Source organism: Lucilia sericata, unplaced genomic scaffold, assembly GCF_015586225.1.
Source record: "Lucilia sericata isolate MDLA Ls3-8-SP2 unplaced genomic scaffold, ASM1558622v1 Contig000110F_arrow, whole genome shotgun sequence".
NCBI lineage: Eukaryota > Metazoa > Arthropoda > Insecta > Diptera > Calliphoridae > Lucilia > Lucilia sericata.
In genome coordinates this window covers 338,599-358,214 of record NW_023994142.1, presented here as the reverse complement: position 1 = coordinate 358,214, position 19,616 = coordinate 338,599, and the positions used below count along the sequence as shown (strand labels likewise).

The following is a 19,616-nucleotide window of genomic DNA, read 5'->3' as shown; positions in this document are numbered from 1 at the left end:
TTTTGAAAATCAGAAAAATGGGTCCATAAACATATGTGATATAATCAAAATACCAACTACTATATTACTGGATATTGAACGTTCAATTTTCGACCAACTGTTAATGATTTATCAACATAAATTATAGATTTCACATGGACCCACAGAAAAAAATCGCATGATCTTGCAGGCCAACTTTTGATTTCAATAAATCGATGATTGCGTTCGACGTATGACCCATTTTTAATCAATAAATCATTGATCATGGTGCGGTAACAATCTCCGTTGACTGTAACACGAGCTCTGGCTTTACTTTTTGAAGAAAAAGGTCCTTTAATGCCACGAGCGTGTTAACAGCACCGAACGCTGTTCAGGATGTAATGGAGTCTATAGGGTCTGTTATGGACTGGTTTTACTTCATATACGACAAAGTTGTTTTTATTGTAGTTGATTCATTATTCAACTTATTTTTCGATATCTATGAATATCTTGAATCAGAGTTCATTGAAAAACATTTAATTAAATTAACCCCCAATTTCACCACCTCCAGTTATCGTTTAACTGGTAGTTATTCTTCCAGTTAAGACAATTTTTGTATGAAGACTGTCAATATATCTTAAAGTTAAAAAATAACTATACATTGTGAAAATGGGGGTAAATCTTATTCAAATAATTTCGCCTAACGCTGTTATTATAATTAAGTTAATTTTCTGGAAATATAATTGTAAATAATTGTAAAATTATTGTATAAATTCTCTTCTCTCTAAAGCTTTTATTTAAATTAAAAATAATTTAAAAAATATATATAAAAAAGGAAACGCCCCAAAATGAATTTATTCTTAAATGATGATCTCAGTTTTTGAAATAAAAACCGTTATTCCTTAAAGATTTTTATTTTAGTTTGACATAATTTGCGTGCAAATGTTTTGCAAAATTATTTAGAAAACTAGGAAAATAGTTGGAGATACTACAGAAGGAAACAAATGTGTTTTTTTCAGAAAAGGTGTGTTTCGTTTCTAACCCACATTCTAGTGGCTTTAAACAACAAGTCTGGTGTCATCATTTAGTTTATTTTATTTAATTTTTTTTTTTTTGCCCGCCACATGACATTTAATATGTATATTATTTTTGCCGTATTATCATATATTTATTATGACATTTATTATTTGTTTTACAACAATGTCTGCAGCAGTTTTATTTCTCCTCCTCCTCCTCCCCCTCCTCCTCCTCCTCCCCCTCCTCCTCCTCCCCCTCCTCCTCCTCCTTTCTCCTCTTGAACTGCAGCGTTTATATGTTTTGTAGTTTTTCTATATAAAATTGTACTCATTTATATTTAAAGTTTAATTAATATTAATTTATCTGTTTCCTAATTTATTCGCCACTGGAAATGTATGTTATAAATATTGTAAAAATATATTTATATATATTTTTTTTTGTTATTTTCTTTTATTATGTTATCAATTTGAAATTGAGTGAGTGTCATTTCTGATAATGATGTGTGTGGATTTGTGGTTGATGTTGTATTTAATTGAATTATAATGATCTTCTTTCTACTGTCTCTCATCTCTCATTCATGAATATCTGTCGTTCCGTATACGTTGCAGCTGTGATGAACGTATTTCTGTTGCTAAAAAAAAATGTATAATGATATTAAGCGGCAAACGTGGCTGGTTTGGTCAGTAACTGAATTCCAATGGACCCATTCTATGCATAAGCTTTTAGACAAACAACCGATAATGTCATTATGAAGGCCACGACTATCCTGAATTTTTAATCTATTTTTATAAAACCGGTATTTTGTAGATTTCTTAGTTGGTGCATTATTTCAAAAGGATCCTCATATTTTACGGTTCCGACTCGTCATGATCAAAAACGCAGTAATACCAAGATCTTTTAATGTTTTTAAAACAACTCGTATTTCTAAGACTAGAATAAGGTTTCATTCCTATTTTATTTACTTATCAATAGGCCCACTTTTTATAGTCATATAATCCCTATAAAATGATGATGCTTCACTTATCAACAATCGCTTGTAGTTAGTTGTTGGTTTATTTAAATTTAAATTATTTATTATTTATAATAATAAAAAAAACTCAGAATTTGCACTTAACTAAAAAATAAGCGACAGAATAAAGCCTTGTTTATGACCTCAATGATGAATGCGATTGATATCAGGTGTTCATTAAACTTAACTAAAGTCGGGAATTGTTTACATTTTTAAAAATTGTAGGCAAATAAAGTTTTTTAAATTAAATTAAAATTTAATGTTTCAAATTTCCAAAACATAAGAAAAAATATATAAAATAAATAGAGTCCTGTCTATACTCTAGTCTATAGTTTAGTCTAGTCTATAGTCTAGTCTATAGTCCAGTCTATAGTCTAGTCTATAGTCTAGTCTATAGTCTAGTCTATAGTCTAGTCTAAAGTCTAGTCTATAGTCTAGTCTATAGTCTAGTCTATAGTCTAGTCTATAGTCTAGTCTATAGTCTAGTCTATAGTCTAGTCTATAGTCTAGTCTATAGTCTAGTCTATAGTCTAGTCTATAGTCTAGTCTATAGTCTAGTCTATAGTCTAGTCTATAGTCTAGTCTATAGTCTAGTCTAGTCTATAGTCTAGTCTATAGTCTAGTCTATAGTCTAGTCTATAGTCTAGTCTATAGTCTAGTCTATAGTCTAGTCTATAGTCTAGTCTATAGTCTAGTCTATAGTCTAGTCTATAGTCTAGTCTATAGTCTAGTCTATAGTCTAGTCTATAGTCTAGTCTATAGTCTAGTCTATAGTCTAGTCTATAGTCTAGTCTATAGTCTAGTCTATAGTCTAGTCTATAGTCTAGTCTATAGTCTAGTCTATAGTCTAGTCTATAGTCTAGTCTATAGTCTAGTCTATAGTCTAGTCTATAGTCTAGTCTATAGTCTAGTCTATAGTCTAGTCTATAGTCTAGTCTATAGTCTAGTCTATAGTCTAGTCTATAGTCTAGTCTATAGTCTAGTCTATAGTCTAGTCTCTAGTCTAGTCTCTAGTCTAGTCTATAGTCTAGTCTATAGTCTAGTCTATAGTCTAGTCTATAGTCTAGTCTATAGTCTAGTCTACAGTCTAGTCTAGTCTATAGTCTCGTCGAGAGTCAATCGATTGACTAGCGGAAAAATTAGTACTTTAAAACTAAACTACATATATCAAATGAAAGGAATTTGATAGATCTTTTTGGGTAAAATCGGAAAAATTAATGTTTGTCGGTTATATTCGTTTTGTGGTCATATTTTTAGATTTGTCTCGATACAAAGTTATTTACAAATGTAGATAATATGTATATCAACTGAAACCTATTTGGAAGATCTTTCTCACGCGATTCTTTACTTTTAAAGTAATCTAAGGTGAAGGATAAAAATAACAATAAACACTGTTTATTGTTATTTCCTAAGAAAAGTAAACAATTCTCACTAAACAAAGTCATTATTTCATGACGTCTACTAGTATTAAAACTCCACACCCCCAGTTTATCTGTGATTTTTTTTATAGAATTCCATTTGTTCAATATTGGAAATAAAAAGCAGCAACAACACAAAACAACTGCTAAAATTTTAATACCATTTTCAAGGTTATTTCTTTAAAAGCTTAAATACACTTATAAATTTAACATAAATTTCAAAACAAACTAAATATGAACGAAAAAAGTATTATGGTCTTCTACCGCACACCAAGTTAATTATCGGACATAAAGACATAAAAGAAAAACCAATAAAATTGTAAAATAAATTGCTAATAAAATTTGAAAAGAAACACAAATTCTTTTAAAGTTGGATGAGGAAATATATCAACAACAAAACATTTTAATGTTAAGAAATTGCCACCCGCAGCACCTTCAGCATTGGCAAGTCAGTCTGGTTTTTCTTACAAGTGTTACAAGTAGAAGAAATGAATAAATAATTCTTGCCGCTTTTTCAAAAAAAGGGGAAGTTAATTTTAACCCAAACTAAACAAATTATGTATAAAATTTTACGAAATGTAAATGGAAATGTATAAAATAAATTTAAAAATTTTATTGGGTGTTAATAAACATGGAATTGTGATTTTTTATTTCATTCCTTCCACTTAGTACGTGTAAATAATGTTAAAAAAAGTTTAGTTTTTTAAAAATTATTTTTCTTTTAAGAGGAATTTTCTTTTTTTTTTTTGGAACTTTTGTTAACATTTTTGAAATTCTTTTTATTTTAAAGTGGAAAATATTTTTTCGGAGAAAAAACAAAAAACATGGATATAAAAATTGTGTACCATTTTAATAAAATTTATTTCAAAATAAAAATTTTTAATTTTTTAATGAAAAAAATTCGCCACATACTAACAGTAGAGAGCAAAACTGTTTAATAAAACTTTTTTAATATTAGGGAAAATTCGAAATTTTTGAATTTTTTGAATTTTGACGAAAAATTTGAAATGTAAGTGAAAATTTAAAATTTTTGTAAATATATAAAATTTAGTGAAAATTTGAAATTTTAATAAAATTTTTAAATTCTAGAAAAAATTTGAAATTTTTTTAAAAAATTTTAATTTTTAGTGAAAATTTTAAATTTTAGTAACATAAAGTTTTAAATTTTAGTGAAAATTTTTATTTCTCACTATAACGGTCTTAAAAAAACACCCATTTATAAGAATCAGCTGTTAAAATGACTGATAACAGACTAAAAAACTAACCCACCGAAGTCACACTATATCGATCTTAAAAAACATCCTCTTATAAGAATCAGCTGTTAAAATGATTGATAAATTCACCAGATAACAAAATCGAAAACTATATTTGAATTCCTTCATAATTTTCCCCCACTGTAAACACATTATTACCATAATAAAAACAACACTCACTCCTCATACACGCAGAAGAAAAAGAACTGACCCAAATCGTTTATATTTGAAATAATTTTCAATATATATATTTTTTTTAATTTTAATTTTATTTTGCTACATCTAAAATTTTAAAGATTAATGAAGAAAGAATATTATTTTTAAACTAAAACATTTGTTTGTGTATCCTAAATCTAAATGTATTTGAGGAACTTTTAAATGACAAATTGAAGCGTATTTTTATGTCTTTTTAACGAAATGAGGCATTTTATTAAAGAAAAAAATATACAAAAAATATGAGTCACTTTTTTTAAAACAACTACGTAAAATTTTATTTAAAAAATCCAAAAAAAAAACTAATGAATTATTATTTTTGAAAACCAAAAACGTGTTTTAAAACAAAATAAATATTATAAAAAAAACTTAATAAATTTATGACTTTCAGTAACGCAATTAACAAGAAAATATGATTTATTTTATAACAAATTTCTAACAAAATTTCTTTTCATCTTTACCACTGTGCGTAGCCAGTCAGCCAGCAGCAGTTTTTATATAAAAAAAAATATTGTTATAAATATAAACGTGTAGGAGAGCATGTTGTACGTTTATATTTTTGTTTTTATTTAACTTTATTTGTATAATTTTTGGTAGTTTTTTTGTTGTTGTCTATAAATGTTTATTGATTCAACAATAATTATCATTATTATCGTCATCATCGCACTTGTTTTGGCCATATATGAAAATGTATTTAAAAATAACGTTTCAAATGAATGGTGTGGCAAAATCGTAACCCTTATGCCAAAGTGAATGTTAATATTATTATTATTATACTATATAGATTACTTTTTATTAAATTATTAAACACAAAATTAATTAAATTAAAATGAACCGTTAGACTATTATGGTTACTAGTTAAAATAATACAAAATTAAAACTATATATTGCCATGAAAAATTATCTCAATTAAAATCAATTAACCCAAATTCTTTCTTAATTTTTAATCATATTCCGCAAAGCAAATTCTAAACATTTGGGCAAAACTATAAAATAAGATACATAAATAATAGAAGAGAGTGTGTGTCTATCTAGCTAGTCAAATATTATTAATAAATATTTATTATTTAAATAAAAACTACTGAAATTTTGTTTATTATTTCATTAGTCTTTAAAATTAATTTGCCAAAAACTTATAGACGTTACTTATTGTTTAATTTAAAGCAAATGTTTGTTTTTTCTTTAAATAACGAACATAAGAGTAAACAAATTTTGCAATAAATTTGTATACAAACCAGGCATGGAAAATTGAAATTTTTAAATATAACAAAACGGTACTTATTAGGTTTTAAAGTACTTCGCTAATCAATTTTTCGCAAGACTATAGACTAGACTATAGACTAGACTATAGACTAGACTATAGACTAGACTATAGACTAGACTATAGACTAGACTATAGACTAGACTATAGACTAGACTATAGACTAGACTATAGACTAGACTATAGACTAGACTATAGACTAGACTATAGACTAGACTATAGACTAGACTATAGACTAGACTATAGACTAGACTATAGACTAGACTATAGACTAGACTATAGACTAGACTATAGACTAGACTATAGACTAGACTATAGACTAGACTATAGACTAGACTATAGACTAGACTATAGACTAGACTATAGACTAGACTATAGACTAGACTATAGACTAGACTATAGACTAGACTATAGACTAGACTATAGACTAGACTATAGACTAGACTATAGACTAGACTATAGACTAGACTATAGACTAGACTATAGACTAGACTATAGACTAGACTATAGACTAGACTATAGACTAGACTATAGACTAGACTATAGACTAGACTATAGACTAGACTATAGACTAGACTATAGACTAGACTATAGACTAGACTATAGACTAGACTATAGACTAGACTAGACTAGACTATAGACTAGACTATAGACTAGACTATAGACTAGACTATAGACTAGACTATAGACTAGACTATAGACTAGACTATAGACTAGACTATAGACTAGACTATAGACTAGACTATAGACTAGACTATAGACTAGACTATAGACTAGACTATAGACTAGACTATAGACTAGACTATAGACTAGACTATAGACTAGACTATAGACTAGACTATAGACTAGACTATAGACTAGACTATAGACTAGACTATAGACTAGACTATAGACTAGACTATAGACTAGACTATAGACTAGACTATAGACTAGACTATAGACTAGACTATAGACTAGACTATAGACTAGACTATAGACTAGACTATAGACTAGACTATAGACTAGACTATAGACTAGACTATAGACTAGACTATAGACTAGACTATAGACTAGACTATAGACTAGACTATAGACTAGACTATAGACTAGACTATAGACTAGACTATAGACTAGACTATAGACTAGACTATAGACTAGACTATAGACTAGACTATAGACTAGACTATAGACTAGACTATAGACTAGACTATAGACTAGACTGTAGACTAGACTATAGACTAGACTATAGACTTGACTATAGACTAGAGTAGACTACAAATTTAACTATAGACTAGACTATAGACTAGACTATAGACTAGACTATAGACTAGACTATAGACTAGACTATAGACTAGACTATAGACTAGAATATAGACTAGACTATAGACTAGACTATAGACTAGACTATAGACTAGACTATAGACTAGACTATAGACTAGACTATAGACTAGACTATAGACTAGACTATAGACTAGACTATAGACTAGACTATAAACTAGACTATAGACTAGACTATAGACTAGACTATAGACTAGTCTATAGTCTAGTCTATAGTCTAGTCTATAGTCTAGTCTATAGTCTAGTCTATAGTCTAGTCTATAGTCTAGTCTATAGTCTAGACTATAGACTAGACTATAGACTAGACTATAGGCTAGACTATAGACTAGACTATAGACTAGACTATAGACTAGACTATAGGCTAGACTATAGACTAGACTATAGACTAGACTATAGACTAGACTATAGACTAGACTATAGACTAGACTATAGACTAGACTATAGACTAGACTATAGACTAGACTATAGACTAGACTAAAGACTAGGCTAGATTATAGACTTGATTATAGACTAGACTCTAGAATATGGTCTATTGACTATTTATCAAATGTGTATAAGTTAAAAGATGTCCAAAAATTTCGTGAATGAACCGCAGTAACTATTGAAAAAGTACTAAACTATTGATTTTTCCATGCCTGATACAAATCTATTGACGTAACGTTATAAGTAGTAAGGTTTTAAATCATAAAGTTTTAAAAACTTTAATATTTCCAATTCTTGCATGGATATCGATTAAGTTCAGGATAAACTTATCCTTGAAAGCTTTGTTTTTACTTACGGTACTGTTGCGTTACATACCTGTGACATCTAGTACGTAACGCTTAAAAAACAATAATTAATAACATTCCCAACTTAATGTTAATGAGCGGTTAAATACATTGTATTTCTAATTTGGAAAAGTGCTTTAAGTGAAGGTTTTTTGCTCATCATTACAAATATACTTCAAACGCTTTTTAAGTTTTACGCCAACACACTCATTACATGCCTGATGAAAAAGTAAACATATGTGTTAAATAATTGCACTTTAGCAGATATTTCTTAAAAAACTTCTGCTATTTATATTGATTTATTAAATACGAGTTTTACTACTTATGGTTTGAGATAAATATACACAAAACCCACCCGACTTAAACATCATTCAACATCATCGGCGAATAATTGAAAATAATTTTCTTGCAGTGATTGTTTGGAATTGATCCGTTGATGATCGCTTTCGGGATATATATTTCAAATTGGACTATATAGCAACTGCATCCTCCCGGAGGCATTTTACCTTGATGAATCTTCCCTAATCTTGGTGTTATTGCAATCCCGGGGAAAATACCTATAGTCTTCCGGTACTATAAACTGGTGACGATCAAATCGTCAGAAAAGCTGTCCCTTTGGATGAAAAAGACCGCCGTGAAATAAGGCCGTCAAGGCAGGTGTTCACGTAACAGTAACTGCAATTAACCTTGAAACCAAGGCGAGTTTGACATGATAACTTTCGTATCAATTATTTCGATCGAAATCTTAATAGAATTTAATTGAAAATTGTGATGTAACTTCTTTAAAAGTCCAAGAACACCTTTGAATCCTTTGAATGGTCAAGGAGTAGTGTACCAACATCAACAAGTTCTTTCACTATAACTTATTTATCGATCTCAAACACAATTTACAATCCAAATCGATGTAAAACTTCGAACAACAGCTTTCAGTTATGAAGTTTCTTCTCATTCCCATAAATTGTTTATGTGTGTCGAAATCATTTCGGTTAAAGCTTTTTTCCCCAATCGACAATATAAAAAAATCGATTTTAATTATTAAATCTCTTCTCATTCCCATAAATTGAAAGCTTTTTCCCCAAATAATCATAGGGATGTTACAAAACATTCATTAATTGAACTTTTAAACCAAAACTTGACATCTATTGATCATTTCGGTGAAAGCTTTTTCCCCCAAAACCCAAAGATGTCAAAAAGTTAAAGATCAAAACATGACATTGTTTGATTGATAAAGGTGTTTCAAGTTAATCATACAGCATTTTCCTATAGATAAATCAACAGATCTACCCATATTAAATAGTTTCGAAAAATGTTTGGTTTGTATAAAAGATCATTTGTTTTTCGGGAACATTAAATTGTGGACATTTACTTACTCGGTAATTAATTCAACTTCATAATTTATGAGTCCACATCCTATTTTATTGTACTATTCCAAAGCAAATCGAAGAATCTTGAACATGATTATCATAGAAATTATATTCCATGAGTATAACTTTAAAGTTATAAACAAGATCTTATGATCATTCGAACAAATTGTAGTCTGCAATTATGTATTTACATTTTTTCTAAATTATCGCCTATTTCTTAAGCTAGATAACAGATGGAATAAAGCAATTTTCGATTGATAGATTTATAGTTCTAACTTACGTCAAACGGATATATAGAGAAAACATTGCGTCCTAATGTCTGGATTTTATCTTAGTCCCAAAAATAACACCCAAAAGAAAAACACAAACTAATTTTATTGTCATTTGGTGTGAAGATTTAAATGTAAACTAAAAATATATTTATAGATAGATACTAATCACATTCATATACTATTTCTAAACAAAAAAAAATCAAAGTATTTTTCCAAACTAAACAAATATTCAAGTTCATTTTTGTACACTATTTCAACACTTTCATTTTCAAATTGTGAAAGAGATTTCCTTCCCCTTTCCCTCTATTTCCGTTTTGTGTAGAACAAATTGTCCCTTTTTCTAGTGTTTGTTTTTTCTTTCTGGTTAAAGACAATGTGACCTTAAAAACTTTACACATGGCAACTTGAATGATTTATCTGGCGATAATTGTTTAGAACTTAACAAAAAAACATCTGTTAAAATTAAAGGGGAAAATTAATCAACTTCCAGAGGAATGGGTGTCAATGAAAATAACAACAAGTTAGAATGCTATATTCGGCTATGCCGAATCTTAAATACCCTCCACCAGCAAACTACTTTCTATTGAAACCCATCTAACTATCTAATTTTTAGATAACTTGCCAAAATTTTTGTCGAACTAATTTTGATTAGGTCCAGCAAAATGTATATTAAAACGCCAGTTCGAAAACATTTTAATAGAATGGGAGTTGTGACCAATTATGGACTGATCAGGAAACAATTTCTTATAATGATTTATATGCAGAAAAAGATCAGGTCTAATTTTACTCCAATAGCTTTATTAATCAATGAAATATGTGCGTTTAGGTGACTTTAGGAAGTGGACTTTATATAGGAGCTATGACCAATTAAGGGCCTATCCGGAAAAATTTCGCAGAGTGATTCATATGTGCACAAATAATATTTTATCAAGATATCTTTTTTTGATAATTAAATATGTGCGTTTAAGGGATTTTTGAAGTGGACCTATTACCAAATATGGACCGATCCAGAAAAAATTTGGTACAATGTTTTATATACCTATCCGCAACAAATTTCGTAGAGTGATTTATGTAAAGACAAAACATATATGTGTCGAATTTTGTCAAATTAACTTTATTTGACAATATGTGTGTTTAAGTGACTCTCAGAAGTGGACCTTATATAGAAGCTATGACCAATAATGGACCGATCCGAGAAAAAAGTGGTAGAATGATTCATATGTACACAAAACTTATTCAAGTCGAATTTTACCCCTATAGCTTTAGAATTCAATGAAATATATGCGTGTAACTGATTTTCGAAAGTGAACCTTATATGGGAACTATGACCAATTATTGGCCTATTCGGGAAACATTTCGCAGAGTGATTCATATTTGGACAAAACATGTTTGTGTCGAATTTTATCAAGATGGCTTTATTTGATAATGAAATATGTGCTTTTAAGTGATTTTCGTAAGTGGACCCTATATGGGAGTTATGACCAATAATGGACCGACAGGTAAAAAATTTATAAAATGATTTGTACGTACACAAAACATATTCAAGTCGAATATTATCCCAATAGCTTTAGAATTCAATGAAATATATGCGTTTAAGTGATTTTCGGAAGTGGACCTTATATGGGAGCTATGACCAATTATAGGCCTATCCGGAAAAAATTTCGTAGAGTTATTCATGTTTAGGCAAAACATATTTGTGTCGAATTTTATCAATATGGCTTTACTTGGCATTGAAATATGTGCTTTTAAGTGATTTTCGGAAGTGGGCCTTATATGGGATCTATGACCAATTATGGACCGATCCGTAAAAAATTTTGTTGAATGATTTGTATGTATACAAAACAGATCTGTGTCGATTTTTATCCCGATAGCTTTATAATTCAATGAAATATATGCGTTTAAGTGATTTTCGGAAGTGGACCTTATATGGGAGCCATGACCAATTATGGGCCTATCCGGAAAAAATTTCGTAGAGTGATTTGTATTTCGACTAAACATATTTGTGTCGAATTTCATCAAAATAGCTTTAGTTGACAATGAAATATGAACTTTTAAATGATTTTCGGAAGTGGGCTTTATATGGGGGCTATGACCAATAATGGACCGATCCGTAAAAAATTTTGTAGAATGATTTGTATGTACACAAAACATATCCAACTCGAATTTTATCACAATAGCTTTATTCATCAATGAAATATGTGCGTTTAGGTGATTTTCGGAATAGGACCTTATATGGGAGCTATGACCAATTGTGGACCGACTGAGATCTACTTTGAGAGTATTATTTCTGTTCATATTATATTTTCATGTACAAAATTTCGTGTTAATACCTATATATTTGAGGGAGTTATTAACGATAAACTAATTTCCGGGAATATATACCTTTGTATGGGGGCTATGGGAAATATTGGATCGATTGTAAAGATTTTGAATATAATTGATCACTACTCTGAAAAAATAATGTGTGACAAAATTCATCGAAATATCTTTGGTAGTTTCTGAGAAAACTTCAAAAGAATGTTGAAAAAAACGTAATTTTTTTCGAGGTAGTCTGAAATTTTTACTCATAACTTTTTACGTTGTGAACCGATTTTGCTGGTTTTCAATACCAAACTGCTTAGGATAATAATAAATATTTTGGGTGAATTTGGTTTATTTCCTTTGCTTAGTTTTAACGTGAGCGTGTTTTACACAGACAGACAGACAGACAGACAGACAGACAGACGGACAGACGGACATAGCTAAATCGACTCAGAATTTGATAAGGACCCAGAATATATATACTTTGTTGGGTCTTAGATGAATATTTCTTGGTGTTACACACGGAACGACAAACTTATATATACCCTCTATCACCACTGATGGTGGTGGAGGGTATAAAAACAATAATATAACAAAAATCCCTTTTGGAGATTGTTGAAATTATCTTTTTCAAAAATTTTCAAGTATTCTAATTATTGGGGTTTTTCGAGTGTATAAGTAGAATATTGAGCCACAAGTAGATATTTTTCTAAATATTTATTTCTGTTTCAGATTTTTGTTCGCTTTTGTATTCATTGTAAAGATTTTTGTTTATTTTTATAGTGTTTCTGTTATTTGTAACAAGTCCATTAAAGTTGTTTAAAGAATTGTTGTGTTAATTTGTGAATAATAAAAATTTACAAAATTTCCACAAAGTTTTACAAGTTTTTCTAGCGTTTTTTTTTTTTTTTTTTTTTGATTTGTGTGTAAGAAGAACGTTGAAATGAAAACAATAATTGTGGAAAATGAGTTCATTCATACATATTTAGAAATAAAGAAGAAGCATATTTCTTTATATGAATGTGTGTTTTTATAAACTCCCACTTATTTAGGTTAAAATTGCAAAGTTTCAAGCAAAACTAGCAAAACATTTGGAAGATATTCATATAAATTTAAAATATTTCCGAAATTTTGGTAAACCATATTGTAAGTATGAGAGTTTTGGAATCTTTACTCCACTTTCTAAGGGAATTTTTGGAATATATGTAGGTACATACATTTATTGCTGGGTTGTGTAAGCTATAAAACAACTTCATTGAAATGCCAAGTACTTAGACTCTCATATTTATTTATTTATTGTCATTATGCACTTCATGATCTGCAATATCATTTGTACAGATTTCGGGAAACGCCTTGACAGTCATCATAAAGTACACATACATACATATCTTTTTTACCAACAACAAACAGCTGCAGTGAATGACATCACTGCTAAGCACAAGATCTTCCTCTCTCTCTCTCTTCTTGTCTTTAATGAATGATTCAAATGTCACTAAATCATCATTTAGTAGAAGAGAGTTGCTTCTTTGCGAGAGAAATGTTGTTGTTTAATAATTTTTGGTAAATATTAATAAATCATTATACTACATCCCCACCAAACATGTAGTTTTTTCTTTAAATAGTGTGAAAATATAAATGTTTATATTTTAGATGACTAATTGACAGCGATGATATAGTGAGTGATCGTGACTGATGAAAAAGTAACGGTAATTTAGTTGAAACATAGAGAATTGTATAGAAATTAGAATGTATTGCGTCAAAGATTCCGGAAACGTTGTGAAATTTGCAAAAACTTATAGAAAATTCAATTTTTCTTCTCATTCCCTTGAAAGAATCTCTAATATCTGCCAAGAACTCGTTCTCATATCGATCTTTAAGAATATCTGAAACCATATCATCCAATTTGAGAATAAATCCATTCTGTAGAAATAGAAAAATATAATATTTCTTCTCCGAAAAGAAATCTCAAAACATTGACCCAGATTTTCTTATTGAACGATATACAATTTATTTCATACAATCTCTTGTAATCCGAAAGTAAAATTCCGGTTACTTAAGTTAATGGTTAATTATATTCGTTTACACAATTTCTAAGTCCACATCATCTTCATTATCTTATTACTAGTCCAAATTAAATCGAAAACGAAACCTCAAACGATCTTCACGACCTTTCATTTTTATTTAACGATTATCTAGAACAAATTTTAAATCGGGAATGTACTTGACTTCATATTACAAATCGAAATAAAAATTAGATTAAAGCAGTTTCCATCTTCATCATAATAATGTGTCTTCGCTGTTCCAATCTAAAGACTTTTCTCATCTTAGGTGATCTTAAAGATGACAATAAGTTCTTCTAAATCAGCATTTCGAGCATAACTTAAGCTCTTGAGATTTGTTTTGTAACTGCTGCATTTGGAAATCCATTTGCAATATATATTCGTAATAACCTCCAAAACTAAAAATCTACATCACGTTTTACCTCGTATTTGATCTTGCAGCATATACCGATATCAAAATAATTGACAAATAGATCTCTATACACGCTATATGTGTCGCAACGGCTCAATTCCAATGTTCAACATAAAAACATGTCTGTCTAAATCAATCGGAAGATTTTTCTCATCCCAGATGATCTTAAGAATGACAATAAAGTTCTCATAAGTACAGGCGAGGATCCAGCTCAAGCGTTTGTGGGGGGGAAATTTTTTTGTGGATCCGCGCCTGCATAAGCTTTTTATACTTAGTTCGTTAACGAAGGGTTTAAAGATCTCGATGTTAAATACAAGGATGGAAATCCGTTATAACCTCAAAAACTAAAGATCTACAGCACATTTTATTTCATAATTGATCATGCAGTAACTTCCGATCGTTAAACTAACGGTTCTCTAAACAGGCTATAAGTGTAACATCGCCTCTACAAGGCTTTTAGAGCCATAGTTTCCGAAACTGTAAGTTGATTTGGCATATAAAGAAGGTCTTAGCTAATTATTCGATGACAGTTGTCACATACAAAATTTTCTATCATCTCTATTATTATAACCCAATGACGTGTTTTCACGGTCTAGACAATAATTAGGTATTGAGCAAGCAAAACTCATCCACAATAGTTGACCATTTACAAAATTTTATTTTTCACTTTCATTTTTGGTTTTCTTGTCAACCATAAAATAATTATCATATTTATAAATATGATTAGCGCAAATATCAAAAAAAAAAAAAATCTCTTTTAAATATGGTCGTTGGTGGTGAACAACAAATAGATTACAAAATATATTACTCAAGTTACTTAATTAAATATTCTAATGAAGTTCTTTCGGTACATGATTTGTTTCGTCCATAGTTGTTTTCTAATTTTCACAGTATGTATATAGTTTTGTTTGTAGTTAATTGGAATTCTGCCAATATGTTTTTTTACATTCACGTGCACCATTTGTTTGACAAGAATTAATTTTAAACTAAAATATTACAAATACGGACACAGCGCCCAAAAATAATGATACGTATTTGTATTATATAGTATGCTATGTCTGGGGTAGCTAGCGAGAAATAAGGAAAAGTGTTTATTATTTTTATATCTAGCAGTGGTCATTACTTTTTTTTGAACATCACAACTTTAGTGCTCCTTAAAAGGAGCTGTAAAGTGTTTAATTTAAATGGGAATGCTCTTTTTATGGTATTTGGTTAATTGTTAGTTGTTTTTGATGATTTATATGGGTCCAATTTACTTCCGCTTAAATCAAATAAATAATTCTGATGAATAAGGAGTTGTCCATTTTAATGTTCTTCGTTAAAAAAGCGTTCATTAAATTTCGATATTTTAAAAGGTTTTACAAAATCCTTCTCCAGCACTATGACCCAAACTTGAGGGAATATAAAATATCCTTTTCGATCGACTATATATAGCACTGAAACGAGTGACGTTGGGCCCAATTTTATTCATAATTTGAGTACACAAATAGGCCGAAATATAGCAAGCACTGTTCTGTTGGAACGACATAGCATCGAGCATCATCAAAAAAGAAAAATGGCCAAGGACAGTGCAAAATGAAAACTCCGCAAACGCCTATTTTTTCGGATTTCTGGCTTTTTATACTGAGAACTAATGTCCTTATCGATAAAGTTGAAATTTAGATTAATAACCTTTAGGTTTATGGACTGGAGACCATAAATTTCCCGACATTGATCAATATCTCTAAATGTCCAAAATTGATGAAAACATTGTGAATGTCAGACTTTACATAAAATGTGAATCTTTTATCACCTTGGTATTATTACAATCCAGGGAGATAGACCTTGTCGGAACTAAAATCTTGAAGAATCAATAGATTCCTTGGAGTCATTCTCGGAGTTTTTTAACTTCGGGAAAAGTCTTTCGGTGCTGTTGACTAGGTCAAGGAATGCATCGAAACGGGAGGTTTCCTCACAACCCATTACCTTGTCCGACGTAGTGGAATTGTCAGGTTTACAATTGGTAGTTTCGGGAAAATCTAGATATTGTTCCAGCCGAGGAGTAATAGTACTGGTTGATTAAACCTTGTTAATGTGGGTAATTCTTCGCCACCTATTGTTGTAGCTATTTCTGTCGCGGCAATTATTGGGTTCAGTTAATTAAATGTTGACTTTACTCAGCTTTAGAGGAACCCCAATTTATATTTACCTATATATTCGTCCTCCCAAAGATCTCTAGGTCCTGTTGCCGAAAAAAGGTTAGGCGAGTCTTTCGATAATGAGGTTGCTTCGGCATCGCTCATGATAACGTTAATCTTGATAGTCTGTCTCTGTGATTAGGCTTAGACATAGTTGTGCATCAAGAGAGATTGTTAGGTTTTAAGGGAACTCTTCCCTAACTTCTAAACGGTTAATCCGATTTTGATGAAATTTGGTATGCACAAAGAGGAGGTGTTGTCGTTTTTAGGTTTAGGTTTTGAATTTGGACCTTAGAGGCCAACCAGGGGCCCGGCGGGGGGTCCTCAAATTAGGACACCTCGGCTATGTTAAATTTTTAAAACGATACTATTTCTTCATTTGAGTTCCGATTTAAAAAAAATTTCGTATATAGAATCTCCTCATTTTCTTATTAGAAATCCCGGAATTCCCAAAAAAGTTTTAAAAAATCCCAAAAATGGGATTTTTTGGTTTTTTGCCTATTATATCCATACCAGGGGCTGGGTTATCGAAACCCGTTATAAAATGATTAAGAACATATTGGGTCATATAAAACAGGTCACTATAATTTGATATCGACTATGCGATTTGAGAATTTTTGCTCAAAATTGAATTTTCCATAAAAAATAGGGTTTTTTTGGATGGACCTGGTCCCCTCGGTATCAAACATTTTTAGGTTTTGTTTCATTTATCGTATTTTATGTAAAGTCAGCTTTCCAAAAAGTATAAATTCTATATACATCTTCTTAGAAACTTTTTAGATAACTTAAAAAGAAAAAGATACTTTTTTCCCAAAAAAATGGGAAAAAATCGCCTTTTTTTAATTTTTTAAATTAAAATGCCTATAACTTTGGACTCAGTCATGATTTTTACATAATCCTTTCACTGCTTGATATATAAACTTGTTGTTAAGCGAATAAAAAAATGGCGAAAATCGGGAATATTTGGACCCGCTATTATCAAAAAACTAAAGTAAGGACGGTAAAAATTTTAAAATTTTAATTTTCAAATGCGAATATCTCCTAAACTATAAGAGATCATTTACTGCTACGACGACATTTTTTATAGTGCTCGATGAGGAGATTCTATATACGATTTTTTTTAAATCGGAACTTAAATGAAAAATAGTATCGTTTTAAAAATTTAACATAGCCGAGGTGTCCTAGTTTGAGGACCCCCCGCCGGGCCCCTGGTTGGCCTATAAGGTCCAAATTCAAAACCTAAACTCGACAACACCTTCTCTTTGTGCATACCAAATCATCAAAATCGGATTAACCGTTTAGAAGTTAGCGAATTATTTCCCTCTTTTTTTCCTATACCACTGTGGGCCGTCAAGGCGTGTAGTCACATTAAGCACTTAGAAATCTTCACTTATTAATTAAGATTGTCTCTAATAAAACTTGTTGACTATGATTTTTAAAGAATAAAATATTTTTAACCGATTTGAACTACATAACCTAAGATTTAGTACTTGTATCTATATAAATATACTGAATCAACAAAAATTTAAAAAGACATACCAAAACTTTTTGAATCCTTTGATTAGTTAATCCTTAATGTTTCTATACTTTCCAAAATATCCTTTGTATGAGTAGAATATGATGGCACTTTTGTCGGTTTTATTTTCGTACACACTGTGTTTATATCATATGAAAAAAATTTATTTTTCTTTTTTCTTACAAATTTTTTTAATGTTCCTTTTTTTATAATAATATAATAAAATTTTGCTTTTTATCTCTTATAAAAATAGTAGTGTATTTATATTTTCATTTAAGTGCATTAATAATAAATAAATAATTCGTAATGTTTCAAAAACGGGAAATGACGTCACTATTAAGTTAAGTTAATACTACTAAATTCTTTCTGTGTAATTTTTAAAGGAGTATACTTCTTCTTTGCTTTGCAAAAATGTTTATTTAAATTGAAATTTTTGTTTATATTTTCGTATATTTTATGTTATTTATAAAGTAATTTATTTATTTAATTTATTTTTATTGCAAATGTGTTGAAAACTTTGTTATTTTACACTTTACTTTGATTTACCGTTAGACGCGTGGTTTTTTTAGTTTCTCTTTAGTTTTTAGTTTCATTAATTTTCTTTCTCTTAATAAAAAATAATTCCTTCTTTCTGCTGCTACTAAGTTCGTTTTTGCAAATTTACCGTTTTATTAGACAATTTTATAAGTATGTATTTGGTTGTGTGTTCGTTGTATATGTATTGCGATTTATTTAGTTAGATTTATTATTTTATTGTTGCCTTTAACTATTTCTATTTATTTATAAATTTAATGGTTTCGTCGTTTTAATTCGTTATGAAAATTCACTGTTACTTTCTTAAATTCTAATATTTAATCAACAAGAGATGTATTTTAAGAGAATAATTTATTTATTATTTTAGTTGCAAAATTTTATTAAAAAACTAATTTTATTTTTTTTTATTCAATGAAAAGCGAGATCTTTCGTTTCGGCCGGACGACTCCGATTGACTAATTTGACCAGCAAAGCTTTAGCTGCCTTTCGGCACAAAAAGTTAAACTTTTTTTTCGTACAAACAAAAAGAAAAAGAATAAAATAACAAAAACAAAAATCATCATCATCACATTTAGTAACAACAAAAACAAGACATGTCTAACTAACGCACTAGACAAGCGAGTGAGTGAATGAGTTAGTGAGTGTGTGTTTTGTTGTTGGCCGTTGCCGAGATTATTTGAAATGAGTAACGAAAATAATAACAATGAGAAAATAATACCAAATAAACGCTAAATTTAAGAAAGCTTTTTTCCTTAATATTTTTTATG

The 19,616-nt window shown here is 29.6% G+C and overlaps 1 protein-coding gene across 2 annotated transcripts in view; it reads right to left on the bottom strand.

Annotated features, from left to right (window-relative positions):
* The window catches only part of LOC119600302 (putative uncharacterized protein DDB_G0267840), a 137,714-nt gene extending 118,397 nt beyond the window's left edge, over positions 1-19,317 (bottom strand). For both annotated transcript variants that reach the window (XM_037950455.1, XM_037950456.1), the window contains exon 1: positions 18,339-19,317. The gene's annotated coding sequence lies outside the window, so the exon portion shown is untranslated. The remainder of the gene's footprint in view (positions 1-18,338) is intronic.
* Between the last annotated feature and the right edge of the window lie 299 nt (positions 19,318-19,616).